The sequence below is a fragment of the Ambystoma mexicanum genome, chromosome 10, assembly GCF_040938575.1.
Source record: "Ambystoma mexicanum isolate Mex_15411 chromosome 10, UKY_AmexF1_1, whole genome shotgun sequence".
NCBI lineage: Eukaryota > Metazoa > Chordata > Amphibia > Caudata > Ambystomatidae > Ambystoma > Ambystoma mexicanum.
Window position 1 is genome coordinate 1,589,844,925 of NC_090932.1, and position 19,925 is coordinate 1,589,864,849.

The 19,925-nt window shown below is 51.4% G+C and overlaps 1 protein-coding gene across 6 annotated transcripts in view; it reads right to left on the reverse strand.

Annotated features, from left to right (window-relative positions):
- The window catches only part of DGCR2 (DiGeorge syndrome critical region gene 2), a 1,169,540-nt gene that overhangs the window by 231,419 nt on the left and 918,196 nt on the right, over positions 1-19,925 (reverse strand). The gene's annotated exons all lie outside the window — the stretch shown is intronic.

Here is a 19,925-nt window from a genome sequence, read left to right on the forward strand (position 1 = left end):
GGTTATCTTCCGAGTGATGTGGGATTCAGAAACCACCTTTGGGAGGAAAGTAGGCTTCACTTGTAGGACAACTTTGTCTTTGTGAAAAATTGTATGAGGGGGTTTACAAGATAGGGCTTGTAATTCTCTCACCCTCCTGGCAGATGTCAAAGCCACTAATAAGACAGTTTTGAGGGGGAGAAATCTTAACGAATAAGAGTGGAGTGGTTCAAAAGGAGTACCCATCAGGAAATTTAAGACTAAATGTAAGTCCCATAAGGGAACTTACAACGGTCTCGGGGGATAGACATTAGTTAACCCCTTCAGAAATTGTATTACTAAGGGTAATTTGAAATATGATGGCGCCTCTGCAGTGCGCTTGAAGATCGATAGTGCTGCGAGGTAGCCCTTGATCGTACCAACTTGAAGACCTGAATTCGCCGAATAGAGTAGAAAGGATAACACCATTGGTGTACAACATGAAAAGAGTTCAATATTCTTTTCTCTACACCAGCTGCAAAATTTGCTCCAACGGCAGCGGTATAAAGTCTTTGTTGCTGTCCTTCTGGCCGAAAGCAACACCTCCATGACGTCATCTAGGAGGTCCCAATCCTTGTATCTCAACCTGTCAGAAACCAAGCGTGAAAGTTGAGGGTTCTGATGTCTGGATGGAGAACCTGACCTCCCTTCTGCGAGAGAAGATCCTCCCTGTGTGGAAGACGAATCGGAGGGCAGATGGACATGTCCAGAAGGTCCGGGTCCCACATTCTCCTGGCCCATTCTGGGGCAATTAGGATCATAGTCTTCCGGAATCCTCTCAACCTCCTGATCATCTGAGGAATGACAGGGACTGGAGAAAACGCGTACAGAAGTGGAAACTCCCAGTCTACCACAAACGCGTCCCCTAGAGCTCCACTCGGGGGAAATTCCCTTGAACCAAACTGATCGCACTTCCTTTTGATACTGGTGGCGAACAGATCCACATGAGGGGTTCCCCAAAGGGCGAAGATCTCTTGAAGGACTTCCTGAGCTATCTCCCACTCGTGAGAGACTGCTCTGCCTGCTCAGAGCGTCCGCTGTGGTGTTCTTCTCTCCAGCTAAGTGTACTGCCAATAGCAGTGATCCTACGCCTCCTCTTGTTGAGGTAGTGCATGGCCACTGTATTGTCCGTCATTATTAGGACATTTTTCTCTTGTACAGATGGCAGAAAAGCCTTCAGCGCTAGTCTGATGGCTCTCAGCTCCAACAGGTTGATATGTAGTCTGGACTCCGATGGAGACCAATGACCGCTGATGGTCAAGTCGTTGGCATGGGCTCCCCACCCTGTGAGTGAGGCATGCGTGACTACCTTTATCTCCGGCCATGGTTACCAAAACAGTTCTTTCAAAATGTTCTCCCGACAGGCCCACCACTGAAGGTCTCGAGCCACTTTGTCTGGAACCTGAAGGAGATCTGTCATTCTTCCTGAGAATTGCGACCACTGAGTTCTTAGTGGCCACTGGAGGCGAGCCTCTAGCACAAGGAAGATGGAGAATGTCATGAGGCCTAGCAACCTCAAAAAGTCGAAGGCTGGGAGACATTGGGCATTTTGAAACTTGGTGACCATCTGCAGAATATCTTGAGCCCTTACCTCCGGTGGCAAGGTTTTCCCCAGGGAAGTGTCCAGGACAGCTCCGATGATCTGTGATGGTATCACCTGCGACTTCTTTAAATTGAGGGAGAAGCGCAGTTTGTGAAGGAAGCGGCAGACAATCTAGTTGGATCTGAGCTTGTTCGGAAGATACTGCTCTGATCAACCAATCGTCTAGGTAGGGGTAGACGTGGATCCCTTCCCTCCTTAGACTTGCAGCCACTACTTACATTAGCTTCGTGAAGACCCTCGGGGCGGAGGTCAGCCCAAATGGCAGAACTCGAAATTGATAGTGAGAGTTGCCAATTGCGAACCTCAGGTATTTCCTGTGTTTGATATGGATTGGCACATGGAAATAAGCATCCTGAAGGTCTAGAGATACCAGCAAGTCCTGAATCTGAAGGGCCTGAAGGATCTGAGAGAGAGTTATCATCTTGAACTTGTCCTTGTCCTTCCTGAGGAATTTGTTCAATTCTCGTAAGTCCAAGATGGGTCTCAGTCCTCTGTCCTTCTTCGGTATCAAGAAGGGGAATACCAACCTTTGTTCCTTTCCACTACAGGTACCGGTCTATGACACCTTTCTCCAGCAGGTCTAGAATCTCCTGAAAAAGGAGCAGATCTGGAAACTTCAAAGAGTTGTTCCCCGGTGGATGACTCTGAGGGGTGCGTAGAAAAGGCAGGCAGTAACCTTGGGCAACTTTCTCCAATGCCCAAGCATCTCACGTAATAGCCTGCCATTCCGTCAGATGTTGAGTTAACCTGCCCCCTAATGGTGTTTTATGAGGAGAGTCCTCAGAGTGGTTTAGAGGCGGCTGCTGCAGATGACAAGGGTAAAGTGGCACCTGCTGCTACTGCAGCTTTTGTACTTTTAACCCGTCCACCTTGGGTGAATTTCTTTTAGCCTCTTTGAGCCCGCTGTCCTCTGCCTTTTCCGAATGCGGAATAAAAACGAAAGGACCTACACCTCTCCAAGATGTTACTGAGGGAGATAGGGAGTTTGACGGATTGCAGCTCAAAGGTATTTTGCTGCTGCCTTGGATGTTCGTAACTTCTCTAGGCTGTCATCAGCCTTCTTACCAAATAAAGAAGAGCCGTCAAAGGGCATATTCAAAAGTCTGGCCTGTACATCTGGAGCAAAACCAGACTTTTGCAAACACGCAAATCTGCGGATTGTAGTACTTGCCGCCATGGCCCTGCTGATACTGTCAGCAGAATCAATGCCAGTTTGAAGGGATTTGCACATTGCGTCTTTACCATCTTTAATGACATTCAGAAAAGCTTCCCTTTCTTCTCCTTCCGGGAGGCAGTCAGCCGCTGATGAAGCACACTCCCAAAGTGTATGGCTGAATCTTGCGAGCGTGCAAGTTGCATTAATGGATTTAAGCGCCATGCTACACACAGAAAAGACCTTTTTTGACATAGTGTCAAAGCTCTTATCATCCCTGTCTTGTGGAACAGTAGGGTATGCAGGTCTACTGTTCGATGAAGTTGCTGCTTGAACAACCAACTCCCTGGAGTTGGATGTTTGTACAAATATTTAGGGTCAGAAGCAGATACCCTATATTTGGCAGATAGTTTTTTTGTTAACTGCCGGGATAACCTCAGGAGTTACCCAGTTGCCCGATATTTTCCTCTGTAATGCAGTATGACATGGAACCACAGGATCTTCCTGTGGGCCTTTAATTAAAATGTCTGTAAGATCATCTTGCTGAAAAGCAGGTTTAGACCAACCCATGAATTCTATTATTCTGCCCATTAAAGTACTATAAGGGGTCTCAGCATGTTCCCCTGGGTCTGGTTTGGCAAATTCTATTTCTGGGGAAGTATCTAACCCACTTGTATCATGCAAAGATTCTTGAAGGTCCTTCAACCTATTTTCTTTAGAGATAAATTCCTCTGGCACAGGTGTTGTAGTTCTCTGCAACCCAAAAGATCTTTCCTGATCAGAATCCTCCTCTTCTTCATAAATAGAGGACAAGGCTCTGAAATAATCTGACCTTGGAAATGGCTTAAAACCCATTTCTAAAGCAGAAGGGGCCAAGCTTGTAGTAACCGGTTGAGAAAACGTTAACATTGTCGACGCGGAAGTCAAAGGCTTTGAAGAAACCAAAAAAGGCGTCGGAAAGGTATGAAGAGAACCCAAAGAACTCGAGAGGATCGGAATCCTACTCCGAGTCGTCGAGGTTATTGACGACATTCTCGAGGTCATGGTGGAAGCCCTCGGTATGAATAATGACTGAAGTAGTGACAGCCATAGGTTTATCCTCTATCGGCGTCGACATCTACGTCGAAGACGGCGTCGATTCGACCGATCTATGCGTCGATGGGCCCTTTGATAATGACATTGATGACGCAGATTTATGAGTCAAAGGGACCTTCGACGATGGCGTAGATGACGCGGTCTTACTGCCTTTGCTTGAAGGTTTGTGACGCTCTCGGGCAGTTTCTTTTGCAAGGTGCAACAACTCGCAGCGTTTCGATTTTTCGGGTCTTTTACCCAGGGTATCACCTTTAGCCGTTTCCGAGGGGGTCGAGGCCGCTTTCTCGAAGACGCTAAGCATCTTTTTACAGAATTCCTCCCACTTAGCTGGAGAGCTGTGTTTTGTGGGGCAGGTGACCCTTTCGGGGAAACAGACGACTACTAAGAAGAGGGAGATCTTCAACGCCTCTTTTTCGAATGTTTGGATCTCGAAGAGTGATGGGCCCTGCTTCGAGACCTCGAACGAGAATGTTTCCTGTGACGGCGAGGAGACTAATGTCTCGACTCTACCGAGAAAACTTTCGAAGGAGTAGAGGTTTTAACAGTCTTACCTCTTTCGAGCTTCCCCTTAGGCTCCTTCAAGGCTTTCGTCGTCAAGGACATGCAGTCCTCGCATTCTGAACAATGGTGCTCCGATCCGAGGCACCACAAACGGATCCTGTGAGGATCCGTGAACAACATTTTCTTTCCACAATCTCGACACTTTTTGAAGCTGGACCGTTGAGTCGACGGTTCAGATGAGGAAGCCATCGAAAAGAGTAAGATATACTTGAGGAATAAGTAGAATCTACTTTAAGAACGAACTGAGCAACACGATTCCGAGGCCCACGAAGCACGGAAAAACAGAACTCAGCAACAGATGCTGCGCAAGTCTATTTATACGCATGATAACGTCGGCGCCGATACGGAGGCTGTCGAGGGACACCAAATCGAGTGACGTCGACACGCAGCGCCCTCCACTGAAATTTTTTACGAGGGCAGCAAGCTGGAAGTAAATCTATCAAGATAAGGAATACATCGGAGGACACAATCCCTTCGAAGAGGCACTTTTAAACTGAGGGCATCACACAAAAATAAAATCTGAAGGTGTCCCCAATAGACAGATTACAGCACCTTCAGGGCACCCATTCTGACTGAAGTGAAACTTGTAGACTTGGACACCATCCCTCTCTCCCTATCTTTCCACAACAACACTGCACTCCCCCAACCGTACTGGTAATATAAGAGGTTCCAGCAAGGGATATAACTATCTGGGATCACACATTGGCTTTCATTTTACGTCTGTGGTGTATTCTATCTGTAGTCTAATAGTGTGCTAGATCATGGAGTGTCCAAAATAATTACTGGAGCCTCTGACTCCTGACTTGGATGCGAAGTCAATTGTTTTAGGTTTATTGAAGTTTCTGTGGTCCAAACGGTACATGGGCTCCCAAGAATATGTTACTATGCTTATGGAACAAGTTGCTTACCTGTAACTCCTGGTCTCCAGCATTAGTATCTTTCATGTATTCACATGCTCATGAATATTCCCCATCAGGCTGAGAATCCTTGGTAATATTAAAGCAGTTTAGCTTTAAAGCTTAAAAAACTGCTTGGCACTTGTATAACTTATTGTGCTCACTTCTGGTCATACCGCCCCAACCAAGGACAGTAGCCCTTCCTAGGTCCACCCCTGCAGGCTGTCTTCAGATTTAAAGCAAACGTAATGTGGCAGTCGGAACCAGAAGAGCAATAGCAGCATAGGCAGAAGGGTCGCATTTGAATCTATAAAAGATACCAGTGCTGGAGAATAGGAGTTACAGTTAAACTTGTTCCTTTTCCAGCACTGGATCTTTCATGGATTCACATGCTCATGAATACAATTTCATAGCAGTACACAAACACAACCTTTGGAAGGCGGAACAGCTCAACAGAAGCAATGAGAACTCACCTCTGGAACACTCACCTCAAACAAATAGGTTGCGAAGCACTGCCTGGCCGACAGTATTCCTCCTGCAATCCGCGTCAATGCAGTCAAACTTTGTAAAGGAATGAGTGGTCCTTCACGTAGCCACCCTGCAGATGCCGAGCAGGGTCACACACCAGACAGGAAAGCTGTAGTACAAGCCATGGCTCTGTTGGAATGTACCTTTCGTCCACCTGGCAGAGGCCTTTTGCAAGGCGATGACAATGCATATGCAGCCAGATAGCCACCTGGAAATGGAAGCCTTCGACAGAGCCTTCCCTTTTTCAATGGGTCCAAAGGTCGGGAACAGTGGAGAAGTTTTGCAAAATTCTCTTGTGTGAGATATATAGAAATTCCAAGCACGGTCAACATCCAGTGAATGTACGGACATTTCTGCAGGACAGTTGGGAGAGCCAAAGAACACCAGCAGGCCTAATGGTTCATTGAGATGAAAAGACGATGGCACCTTAGACATAAAAGAATGAGTGCGTATCACCACCCTAGACTGATGAAAAGTCAAATACGGTGGCTTGCAGGAGAGAGCTTGCAACGCTCCAACACGTCTGGCAGATGTAATAGCCACCAGAGAAGCAGTCTTCCATGAAAGAAACTTCAGAGAAGCCTGATACAGAGGCTCAAATGGTGGCACCATTAGCTTGGAGAAAACCATATAAAGCTCCCAAGCCGGAGCAGGCACTTTTACTGGAGGAAAAGGTTGAAAAAGTAACTTGAGAAACTCTTTAACAAGTCTGTGTGACCAGAGAGAAGTCTGGCCAATGCTGCGAGTATAAGGAACAAGTTACTTACCTGTAACTGTTGTTCTCCAGCATGGGTCTGGCATGGATTCACATGCTCATGAATATTCCCCGTCGTCAGGCTGGGAATCCTCGGTAAAGAAAAAACCAGTATCAGTTTCGTTTCTGATCTGTCTTTCGTAGTAATAACCAATCACTGGTCTCTGCGTCATACTGACCACAGCCAATGACTGCCCTCTACCTAAGCACCGCCTCTGGCAGCCATCTTCAGATTTGGAAGCACGTGAAGTGGCAGTATGACCAAGTGAAGAGCCGCAGAGGGGTAGGCGGGAGGGTTCGCATGTGAATCCATGCCAGACCCATGCTGGAGAACAACAGTTACAGGTAAGTAACTTGTTCCTTCTCCAGCATGAGGTCTGGCATGGATTCACATGCTCATGAATAAAGAATACATAGCAGTACACACATGCACAACCACGGGAGGTGGCAAAGGCTCAACATTAAGCATTACATCAAACTCAACATTAAGCATCTTACCTCTTCACCAGGCCCACCTCAGGCGAACAGGTTGCGCAGCACTGCTTGGCCGACCCTGGACTCCTCCCTGGAATCCCGGTCGACGCAGTAGAATTTCGTGAAGGTGTGCGTCGACCTCCACGTAGCAGCCCTGCATATGTCCAGCAGGGGCACACCAGATAGGAACGCCGTGGTAGCTGCGATCGCTCTGGTAGAATGGGCTCTCGGACGGCCAGGCAGCGGTCGGTTTGCCAACCGGTGACAGTACATGATACAGCCGGAGAGCCATCTGGAAATGGAAGCCTTCGAGAGAGCCTTCCCCTGATTGACAGGTCCGAAGTTCACAAAGAGTTGTGACGTCTTCCGAAAACACTTTGTGCGGTCTACGTAGAACTTCAGCGCTCTAGCCACATCCAGCGAGTGCAAAGTCCTCTCAGCCGGCGACGAAGGCGACGGGAAGAACACAGGCAACACCAAGGGTTCGTTGAGATGGAAGTCCGACGGTACCTTGGGCATGAAGGAGGGGTGCGTCCTGAGCACTACCCTCGTGTCGTGAAAAGTCAAGTACGGGGCCTTGGAGGAAAGGGCCTGGATCTCCCCCACTCGTCGTGCGGAGGTGATGGCCACCAGAAACGCTGTTTTCCACGACAGAAATTTCAACGGAGCCGAGTGCAGAGGCTCGAACGGAGGTCCCATGAGCTTGGTCAGCACCACGTTGAGCTCCCACGCCGGGGCCGGAGCCTTCACCGGCGGGAACGATCTGAACAGTCCCTTCATGAACTCTTTAACCAGACGATGAGACCACAAGGACGTCCGCCCCGTGGTTCTGGTGTATCGGGAGATCGCAGCAAGATGAATCTTGATGGACGCGTGTGCCAGTCCAGCTTTGGCCAGCGTCAGCAGGTACGGCAGTACTTGGGGAGCCGTAATCCGTAGAGGGTTAATTTTCTGTGGGTGGCACCAGACAGAGAACCTCTTCCATTTGTGTCCGTAGCATTTAAGAGTCGAGGACGCCCTGGCCTTTGCAAGAACCTCTCTGCAGTCGGCCGGTATATCGTATCCTCCAAACTCTAGCGCTGCAGGAGCCAGGCCTGCAAGTTCAGCGATTTCGGGTCGTGGTGGAGGATGGCGCCTCCTTCCCTGGAGAGTAGATCCGCGTCCACCGGCAGCTTGATTGGCGGGGACGCTGACAAGTCCAGAAGGTCCGGGAACCATATCGGCCACGCAGGTGCGACGAGGATCATCCTGCACCGTGACCTCTTGAGCTGGTTGACGAGCCGGATTAGCAGCGGCAAAGGAGGGAACGCGTAGAGGAACAGGCCCTCCCAGGGGAACGAGAAAGCATCGCCCATGCTCCTCGCCTGGGGAAACCTGCTGGCGAACCTCAGGCACTTGGAGTTCGTCGCCGTCGCGAACAGGTCGATCTGGGGTGTGCCCCACCGTCGGAAGAGGCGATCCACTAGATCCTGCCGTAGCTCCCACTCGTGGCACGAGCGCAGCTCCCTGCTGAGCGAGTCGGCGATGGTGTTTTTCATCCCTGCCAGATGAAACGGCACCAGAAATATCCTTTGGGCGACGGCCCAATGCCACAGGTCCTGCGCCTCCTTGGACAGTGCTGGGGACCTGGTTCCGCCCTGTTTCCTGATGTAAAACATGGTGGTGGTGTTGTCGGTGAAGATCCTCACCACCTTGCCCTTGAGGGACGGAAGGAAGGACCTGAGGGCCCAAAACACTGCACGGAGCTCCAGGACGTTGATATGTAGGAATTTCTCCGTCGGGAGCCAAAGGCCTCTTGCGTGCAGATTTTCGGTGTGCGCTCCCCACCCTTCCAGGGAGGCATCCGTGGTCACTGTCTCCTGGTGGGCTGGGGTCTGGAAGTCCATGCCCGCCGTCAGATGTGCGCGGGTGCCCCACCACCGGATCGCTCGTCGGAAACTCTCGTCGAGTGTGATCCTTTCCTCGAAGCTGCCCGTCGTTTGGATCCAGCGCGTGTCCAGGAACCCCTGCAACGGGCGCATCCGGAGCCTGCACATGGGAATGAGGTAGATGCAGGAAGACATCATTCCGAGGAGGGACTTGATGGACCTCACCTTGGCCGCGTCGGCCACCAACATCCGCTACACCTTGCCCAGGATGGTCCTGGTCCTCTCCTCCGACGGGGAGGCCAGAAGGGACACTGTGTTGAGCCTCGCTCCCAGAAACAGAGCGTCTTGCGTGGGTACCAGGTGGGATTTGGCGTAGTTCACGGAGAATCCCAAGTCCGTGAGAAGTTGGACGGTCCTTGCCGTGTGAACCACGGCGAGCTCCCTCGTCTTGGCTCGGATGAGCCAGTCATCCAGGTAGGGGTAGATGTGGATCCCTTCGCGGCGCAGCTGCGCCGCCACCGGTGCGAGGCACTTGGTGAATACCCTGGGTGCCTACCGTAGTCCGAAGGGGAGGGCTTTGGACTTGTAATGACGCCCTTGGACCACAAACCTGAGGAATTTTCGGTGCCCCTTTAGGATGGGAATATGGAAGTAGGCATCCTCCAAATCCAACGACGACAGGAAGTCTCCTTCCTCCAGCTGACTCAGACGTCGCAGGTCCAGGATGGGGCGCCATCCCCCCGTCTTCTTCTTCACGAGGAAGTATCTCGAGTAAACTCCGGAGCCCCGAAGCCTCTTTGGGACGAGTTCGATGGCGCCCTTCCTGAGCATCGCCTTTACCTCCAGGAGAAGTTGAGGGACGTGAAGTTCTTTCCTGGCCACGGGGGGGACGCGCGGACACCTTCTTTGAAACTCGAGCGCGTGGCCCCGGGCCAAGGCGTCCAGCACCCAACTGTCGGTGGAGATGGACTCCCACACGCTGACGAAGCTCGCCAGCCGGCCTCCCACCGGGGTGCTTCGGTGGGGGCCCGACCCCACGGCCGGTTCAATCCTGCTTCGACGAGGCTTTGCCGCCTTGACCTCCTTGGCGACGACGGCGGGGTCCGCCAGACTTGCCTCGTCCTCTGTAGGCCTCCTGAGACGACGAGCGGGCCGCTTGACGGTAGGTGGAGAAACCGCCGCCGGAACCTTTGGAGGCGCCCTTGCCTCCGCTGCTCCGAAAGGGCGTCCGTCGTTGTTGCAGAACTCCAAGGGCCCGGGCCGTCTCGGTGTCCGCTTTAATGGCCTGAAGGGAATCGTCCACTGTTTTCCCAAACAGGTTGTTCCCATCGAAGGGCATGTCCAGGACTCTGGTCTGAACGTCTTGACGGAAGTCCGTAGCCTTGAGCCATCCACGCCGTCTAAGGCAAACGCCGTTGCCCAACTGGCGGAACCCAGTGTCGGCGATGTCCGTCGCAACGGTAATGGCGTGGTCCGAAGCCACCTCACCTTCCTGCAGGATCTCCAGGGCCTCTGCCCTCTTGTCGTCCGGCAAGAAGTCCAGCAGGGGAGCCAGTTTGTACCAGAGCTCCCTGTCGTAGCGGGCCACGATAGCCAAGGCGTTGGCCGCTTTAATCGTCGTCGCTGCAGACGAGATGACTCTGCGTCCCATAGCATCCAATTTCTTTCCCTCGCCGTCCGGTGGGGAAGTCGATGTGGAGGCCGCACCCCTCCCCGCTTTTTTCCTGGCCGCCGCGGAGACGACGGAGTCCGGGGTAGGCTGCGCCCGGAGGCACAGGGGGGCCGTGTCCGGGACCCGGTACTTTTTCTCGTACCGGTCTCTTCTAGCTGGCGTCGTGGAAGGGTTCTTGAGGAGGGTGAGGCCCTCATCCCAAATGTCGTCCAATAGAGGCACTGCGAGGACCGTCTTCCTCTTGGCTTCGCGCCGCTGATAAAGGAAACCTTCCTTCTTCTTCTCCTCAGGGCAGAGTTGGAAAAGCTCGGATGCCCTTGTGATCATGGAGTGGAACGATCCAATCTCGTTGGGCGGAGAAGCCCTGGTGGGAGGCGACGACGGTACATCCTCGTCGTATACCTCGTCGTCCGTACCCGTCACTGCCGTGTCATGCCCCGTATCATCCCCTCGGGTGGACGGGGAGGAGGGCTGGAAGGGGCGCGACGGCTGAAAAGGAGGCGGAGGGTGGATCCTTCTTTTCTTGGTAGGGGGAACACCAGAAGGTTCCGGTTCTGGGTCCCCCGACGGGAGAGGTTCCGTCGGCAACGGTAGTCTCGTCCTTATCTCTGAGCATAAGGACTGTATAGCCAACAAAATGGCCGCCGAGTTGTCTCGCGGCGCTGGCAGAGGGGAATCCGACGGGCGATCAGGGGCCCCGTCGGTACCCTCGACAATGTCGTCGTCACCTGCGTCGGGAACCATCCCGACGGGCCGGTCTTCTTCCACGCCGAGGCCGTGGCTTAAGACCTCGACCAGCTCCTCCTCCGAGGTTGAGGACGAATCTACGATGACGCCCTGCCCCCCCTTTTTCTTCCCCACGGGGGATTTCACAGGGGTCCTATCGATGGGCACAAAAGAGGACTCCCTCCGAGGTGGCAGGGAGACTGAGCCCCGAGGTCGCCACCACTGGTGTAGCCTGCACAGGCTGAGCCAGGGCCGCCGCGACAGTTTCGATAGAGGGCTTGGCCGGATGGATTAAGGCCTTCACCACCTTAGGTGCGCTCACCGCCTTATCCTTGAGGGGGGGACACTGCCTCGCTCCCCCTCCGCCTTCAAGCTCGACCGGGGCCTCTCCAGGAGCCTCGCCGGGTGCTCGGCCTTCCTCTTACCCGACCCAGAGCGTTGGCTCGTGGTTGAGTCTGCGTGACCAGAGAGAAGTCTGGCCAATGCTGCGAGTATAACGAGAGATAGCAGCAAGGTTGACCTTTATGGAAGTGTGAGCCAGGCCTGCTTCAGCCAACGATATGAGATATGGCAGGATCTGATTAACCATGATCCAAAGAGGGCCAAGCTGCTGCGACTGACTATATGGTAACATTTTTTCCCGTTGTGCTTGTAGCAGTAAAGAGTGGATGGAGCTCTAGCCTTCGCCAGTATTTATTTCCAAAGGAGCCACACCATCTTCTTCAGGGCTGTTGATTCGTGGTGGGGGACGGATCCACCTTCTCTTGACAGCAGGTCCAGAAGCCGAGGCACTTTGATGCCAGTTGCTATAGACAGATGAAGGTCAGAACACAGAATATGACAAGGACACGCCGGAGCAATGAGGACCATCTTGCATCGGCTCGGTTTCAGTGTTTTGACTCGCAGAAGAAGCAGAATTGGGAGAAAGGAGCAGAGGAACAGACCCTTCCACAGTATGGAGAAAGAAACCCCCAAACTCCTTATTTTAGGATACCTGTTGGCAAACTGCGCATTTTGAGTTGGCCGCCGTGGCAATCAAGTCAATCTGAGGGCGACCCCATTCGTGGCAGGGTCGCAGTTCCCTACCAAGGGAATCCACAAGAACATTGTGGATCCCAGCCAGGTGAAACTGATCTTTGGAAGCTGTCCTCCTCCTGCCTTCCGCACCACACGCATGGCCTCCACTTTGCAGAAGCCGGCGAGGACCCTTTGAACATGGCCGCTCAGCGCAGCATCTAAAACAGCGGCTGCTACTTTTAGGGTCTGCAGGCGAGGCTTGCCTTGATTAGCTGGCGATCGCCAGCTCCCTCAAAGGGAAAGCTGAAAGAGTCTTACCCTCCCCTGTCTGAGCATGTGTGGGCTGTTTGGACCCCCTACAACAATGCCGTATCCTATCATCGCGTCATTTTCCCCCCCAAGTACAGGTGAGACCCTTTCTGCTACGCCATGCTCACTGCTGATTCACATTTCCTTCCAATATTGTGCTCTGCCACCCTGACCCTCATTGTTTACCCCCGCCTGGCTCTTCTGCCACCACATAACTATATCCATGCCTGTCTCGGTGGCTTCTTGGACGGGTCTTGTTGTCCCTCACATTGCGCCTCTTGATTCTTATCCACGGACCCACTCACAAACTTGCATACGGAAGACTGTTGCTTCCACACAGCTTCAATGACATTTTGCATCTCATCTTCTCTGTGCCTAAAAAGAAAAAAAGAGGAAAAGTCACTAATTACTTTAAACTCCTTTTCTATTGTATGGTGCGCCTCCAACTATGCATCCACCATTTCGTACTGCTTTGTAATGCCTTTTGGCAAAAATCTAAATTTAGGTGTGCTTCCAAATGTGCATCCACCATGTTGTACTGCTTTGTAGTGCCTTCGGGCAATAATCAAATTTAGGTGTGCTTCCAACCGTGCATCCACCATCTTGTACTGCTTTAGTGCTTTCGTCAAAGTTCAATTTTAGTTGTGCATTACAACTTGTTATTAACTAATTCTGGGCATTTCCAACCTACGCATTGATTTTGTCTGCTTGGGCGCCTGGCGAGATTCTATTGTTGCAGTGTTCGGACCCTCTCCTCTGTTATTCCTCCGCCCCACCACCCCTTTTTGTCTCTGCCCCCATGGTGCTCTCCATCGCTCCTATCTATTCCAATTGCTTCTCCATCACCTGCCTTGCCCTCTCTCACGAAGTCTGGAAGGAAGTAACTTAAAAAGGCACTCCTGAGCGCCAACCCTGGTCTGCCCATCGCATACACCTACACCAATGCTTCCTCCAGACAGTCACTGACATCCTCTTTGCTGTTCGACTCTTGACCTGTGGACTCCCCATATGGTTTTTGTCTTCTCCTCCTCACCCATTACTGGTGACACCAGATGGGAAGTGCTCTTGTCTCACTTTGCATCGACTAAATGCGCCATTCATGTCTATCACAACGGCACTATCATGGCCCAGGGCTCTCAGTCCAACCTTGTACTTACTTCTTGACAAGCCATCTCTCTTCAACCACCCCCCCCTCACCTGCCATGATTCCTTCCCTCATCCCCCCCCCCCACATCAGTGGTGACACACCTTGGATGCTCTCATCTAAACAGACATCCCTCTGTCCAACTCTTTCACTACTCCCCTCTCTCCTGGTCTGACCATGTTCTCGTCTCTTCCCACCCTGACCTCCCCTGATGATGCCTCCTCACGCACTGCCAGTCTCCTTCTCAGTCATTCGACCGATGAATCAGGTCAGTCGCATTTGCGTCTTCCTTCATCCCTCCTCCACCTTTGTCATTTGACTCTCCTGACTGTTTTAGCTAACCTACATCTATCTCTAACACCTTGGACATCCTTGCCCACGTCATGAGGATCCGCATGAAGCAAAGCCTGCTTCCAAATGCCACTCTTGGGACACTCGGATTTGGCAGCTTTGAAACGCAAGTGCAAAGCTGCAGAGTGGAAATGGCTGGTATCTAGCTCATCCTCTGACAAACTGGCCTGCCACCTGCTCCAAACATAAATATTGTCTCGCCATCTGCTCCAAGAAGAAGGCCCATGTTCAAGCCTGCATACCTGGAGCCACTAATAACACGGCTGAACTCTTTAAAATATGCAAGGAACTTGCCAATCCTACCACAGTCTCCTCCTCTCTGCTTCCCTCTCAGGCACTCAGCTCTGGCCGCCCACTTCTTCAAACCGCTTGACATCCTGTTCTCTGCTCCCCCACCACCCCAGCCCTCGACATACTCTCCTCCTGCTCTCCCATTGCTCCAGATGAGATCTCTACAGTGGTCCGCTCTATGAAAGTCTCCCCTAAACATGTTCTACCTGCTCTCCACCAGAACCATCAAGGACAACATTGCCTCTCTCGCCCCAGCCTTGGCTGACCTCTGCAACCACTCATTTGCCACTGGCTCCTTCCCACAACCCCTTAAGCACTCTCTTGTGCACCCTTTTCCTAAAAAAGCAGTTTGCTGACCCTTCTTGCCCGGCTATAACCATAGCTCCATCACCCCTTTTTTAGGCACACTCATGGAGAGGCTGGTCGTCCCCCAACTGACCCTGCATACTGAAGTGGCTGGCTGCCTCCATGGCCATCAGTCCGGTTTCAGGGCATCCAGAGGCACAGAAACTGCTATCCTGAACAACCATGAGGACCTACTCCCTAATATGGGCCCAAACACTACGTCTCTGTTCTGATGCTCCTTGATCTTTTTTCTGCATTTGACACAGTCAACCACTCATCCTCATGAACCGCCACTCTGATACTCAAGGCATCACGGACAGGGCACTGGCGTGGCTTACCTCCATCCTTTCAAACAGACCATCCCAAGTGCAAATGGGACCATTTCTCTCCTCCAACTCACTCTCCACCTGTGGCGTCCCTCATGTATCCATCTTATCGCCACAGATTTTCAACATCTACCTGGCCCCTTTAGCCCACCTGATCTCCACTTTCTCCTCATTTCCAGTGTTATGCAGATGCCACAGCTCTCTTTGAAGCAGACATCCTCTACCTCCTCCCTTATACCTGGCTGCTATTGAGGTATGGTGTTCTGCCAATGATCTCTACCTAATGCCAGTAACACATCTTTCTCATTTAACTCCTGCTCCTTGCCCCCCCCCCCCCACACTCCCCATCCTCTGCCAGACTCCTTGGGTCCCTCCTCTCATCCACCCGTGAGGCAAAAAACCTTGTGATCATCTTTGACTCCTCCCTCTTTCTTTCTCTGCACACATCACTGACCTTTGCCAAGAAGTCAAATGTTCAGCGGCACCTCCTCAGGGGCATGCTACCTTTCCTCACCTTCCCCCAGAAGCTCAACGTCTCCAGAGCACTGGTTCTCTCTACGCTGGAATATTGCAACAGCCTTTTCCTCAATTTGCCTTTTTCCACCCTTTGCCTCCTTCAACCAATCCAGAATAGGACTGCAAACCGTATCCTTGACCTCTCTCCAGCACTAAATGGCTCTGGGCGTCCGCAAAGATCAAATTCAAGACCCTTTGCATCATCCACAAGGCGGTCTGGGGCCAGGGACCACTCAATATCCAGTTTTCCCTTCCTAAATACCTCCCGGCCAGAGTCTCAGTCCTCTGCCTCCATCTCTCTGCAGGTCAACCATTTCTCCAAGCAGAGAGTGGGAGGTAGATCCCTCTCCTCTGGAACGGATTCCCTGCACTCCTCAGACTTGAGCCGTATCTTCTTAAGTTCCGGAAACTTCTCAAGACTTTCATTCCTCTCTCCCCCCCCTCCTCCTGTGCCAACTCTCCTTCGGCCGTTGCAACTGGGGCCTGGTCCCTTCTGAATCATAATGGGGCCAGACCACCCCCTACAAGTCACCCCAGCACCCCTTGCCAGCACTTGCCCTCGTGCCCTAATCACTGGACAAGCCCAACCTGGTTCTCACTGTCCACTGACCCCCCTGACCCCCCCCTTTCTGGCACTTGCCTTGCTGCCTGGCCCACCCAGCACTTGTCCTTTCCCTCCCTTGGGGCACCCCACTCCTGCACACCTCCACCCCTTTCTCCCCCCTGCACTTGCCCAGTAGGATTGTCCCAAGGCCAATATAACCGTTTTTGTTGATCTTCCTTTATGGCTCTCATGTTCCCCCCCAATCTTGTCTTTGGGTGCCTGGAAGCACTTGTGTATAGGTACCATACAAATGTCCAATAATACAGTAAAGGAACATCTTGTGAGATATCGTCCAGCTCCATATCGTTTGCGCTTCCTTGAACAGAACTGGGGAGCGTGTCCCTCCCTGCTTTCTGATGTAGTACATTGTGGTCATATTGTCTGTGAAGATGCGAACCACCTTGCCTTGGAGCTGAGGCTTGAAGAACTTGAGGGCCCAGAACGCCCAGTGATGTGTAGCATTTTGTCTTGCGGCTGGCAGAGGCATCTTGCGCAGTATGGCCTTGACCCTCTCCTCCAAAGGGGTAGCCAGACAATGCAGTGTATCTAGTTGTGATCCCAGGAACAGTGCGTTCTGCGATGGCAACACACATGATTTAAGAAAGTTGATAGAGAATCCCAGAGAAGTCTGGCATTGGATGGTCTATTCAGTGTGTTGCAGGGCTAGCGGGTGAGATTGGGAGTGGATCAGCCAGACGTCCAGGTAAGGTAAACGTAGATGCCTGTGTGGTGCAGATGGCCAGCTACCAGTCCTAGACACTTGGTGAAGACCCTTGGCGCTGACCTTAGCCCGAACGGGAGGCCCTTGAACTGGTAGCGCTTCCCCTGCGCCACAAAGTGAAGGAAACCCCTTTGTTTCCGACAGAATGGTATGTGGAAGTATGTCTCCTCCAAATCCAGGACAGGAGACAATCCCCATTTCCAGCTGTTCTAGCAAATGCTGAAGCGTGACCATGCAGAACGTTTCCGATTTTAGTTACTTGTTGAGTTGTCTAAGGTCCAGGCTGGGTGTCCACCCACCCAATTTTCTCTCTCAGAAGTGTCTGGAGTACACTTCGGAACCCCGGAGGTGTGATTGAAAAGCTTCTATGGCCATTTTATTAGCAGGGAGTGGACCTCCTGTAGGAGGAGGGGCAGATGTCATTTGTGTCTTTGTACTGAAGGAATGGGGGAGCATTTGCTCTGAAATTCTAGCGTGTGACCTTGCTGAACGATGTTGAGCATCCATTTGTCAGTCGTGATGTTGTGCCACTGTTCGACAAACTGCAATAACCAGCCTCTAACTGGGGTGCTGAAGTAGGGGCTATGGCCCAGTCGCTGGTCAGGTTGGTTTTGGAGTTTTTGTGCAGTAGCACTGTGTTGCCGCTGCGTACCCCTTGTGAAAAACCAGTGGGCATTTCACAACCCAGTCCACGGGGATCCCGTTCTCAGAGGGGCAGGGAAGAGCCATCACTTTTGGATCACGAACCTGGGGGCAGACAAGTGAGGGAGAATCACCTGGGTACGGGGTCCTCAGAGAGGGGGAAGTGACGCCTGATGGCGAGACACAGTATCCCCACCTTTCCCAACTCTTATCTAACTTCTATCCCCAACTACTTTCTGGGACACTACAACTCCCATGATGCTTATTCCTTCTATGCTAGCAGAAACACTGAGACAAGGAAGATCAGGACTGAGGCTAGAAGGACCAACTGTAGCACTTTACAATGGCCCTATCCCACTAATGAGGCCAGGAAGGGTCAGGTACTCAGCCTTAATCAAATACACCTGCCATACATTAACTATCAGGCTGATGATAAAAGGTGGAGCGCACAGACACACTTTGAGTAAGGCGAGGTACGAGAAGAAGCAGCTCAGCCAGAGCTGTGGGGAACCAGGCTATGGAGAACGGAAGCCCAAGGGGCTGTTTGCCTGTAAGAGAGAGCAAGAGGAAGCCAAAGGAGAGATCAGTGTTTCCAAAGGGCCCGAGAGGTTTGCCGTAAGAAGCCAAAGAGCTGAAGGAAATATTCCTTTGACATGCCTGAAAGTTGCTAGCTTCCCTCTTGTGACAACAGGAGTGTTGGGAAGGAACCAAAGGGCCGATTGTGGAGGTCCGACCTTGAAAAGACAAGAAGGAAAAGGCGATAAGGACGAACACAGCCTGTGATTTCAAAGCGGGAGGTTGCAAGTAAGTGAAGCGTGATCCCGAAAAGCTTGTTAAGTGTTTCTGAACTTTCATTTGCTTGTGAGAAAAGCAAAGCCAAAAGGAAGGTTGCCAGAAAGTGAAACTACAATAACCGAAAGGCATTTCACGAGTGAGGCTCGAGCCAGGCAGAGGGCAGCCTACAGTGGAACTGGGTTGGTCGAAGTAGTCATGCAAAGCAAAATCCTAGCAAAATCCTATGCAGTTTCAAAAGTCTTCAACTGATGTGTTTAACTGAACAGAATCTAGCCCGACTGAGGGAAGTCTGAGGGTGTGGTTTGTGTAAAAGCTTTTGGAAGGGAATACTAAGAGAAAGGACAGGTTCAAGCCTGGCAGAGGTAAGCCTGTAATTGAACTATATACCTGATTTGTGTAAAAACTTGGGGAAGGGGACTCCAAGAAAGAGGAGGCTCAAGCCAGATGGAGTGAAGCCTTCATTGTAAACTGATATATGAGAAAGATCTACAGACGGGACAGACTTGAGTCCGACTGAGGGAAGCCTGATTGTGAAAAGAGGAGACTTGGGTGAGAGAAACCTGAGGGATCCAATTGAACTGAAGCTGTTGAAAGACCGGACACACGCTCCTAAGATGTATCTGCAAGCCAACGTTTGGCAGCCTGAAAGAACCGTTGCTCACCTATGCTTACCACAAATCCCGAGACCCTGTGCTTTGAATGCGTGGAAGAGAGATGTAGACAGTTCATAGAAGCCATTCTGTCATTTAATTTTTAAACACCATTTTCATTTGCAAACATCTTTTCACATTTGTATATTGAGAGCGAGGGCAAGGTTAGGTTTCTTTAGTATAAGCCCCGTTTTGTTTTGACTAGACTGACTAGGACTGTTTTCTTTTAGTTGATGGTCGAGATTATTCCCATCTTAGATATAGGGCCTGGCAGGAAATCTTCAACCCTTACTGAAGATATTAATATAGCTTTTTGAAACCTGAGTCACATCCTATAAGCCTGCAATGGTGATGGTAATGTTTATTTATATAGCGGCTATACACAGGCAAGTATTTCAAAGGGCTCAAGGAGGGTGGGAACACGGGGAAAAAATAACAGTCACTCAGAGCCCTTGAGCCTGTGAATATTTGAGACGATCGGTCGGCACAGGCAAATTAAGTGAATAGAATACATTTAACAGTTCACATACAGCAAATAGGCCTGACAGCGATTTTGCGGTTTTTCCAAGTGCCCATTAAGGGGTGAAGACGAGGGAGAGCAGACAATGATCTTCAGGCAGGGCTGTATACAGATTGTGCAAGAGCGGGAAGGGCAAAGGAGGGGCAAGGGACCAAGTGCACCCAGTCAGTAGAGACTGGTGAAGTGCTGAGAGAAAGCGCTCAAGGTTTTATTACAAGTGCAGTGGGAGGGTGGAGGGCCCCGAGGCAAGTGCAAAAGGCCTGGGACCTGTGAGACTGAGGTACACCAGGTTGCCAGTCAGTAAGCTTTGTGGAAAGGAGGGAGAGAAGGAAGAGCAGAGAGTTTC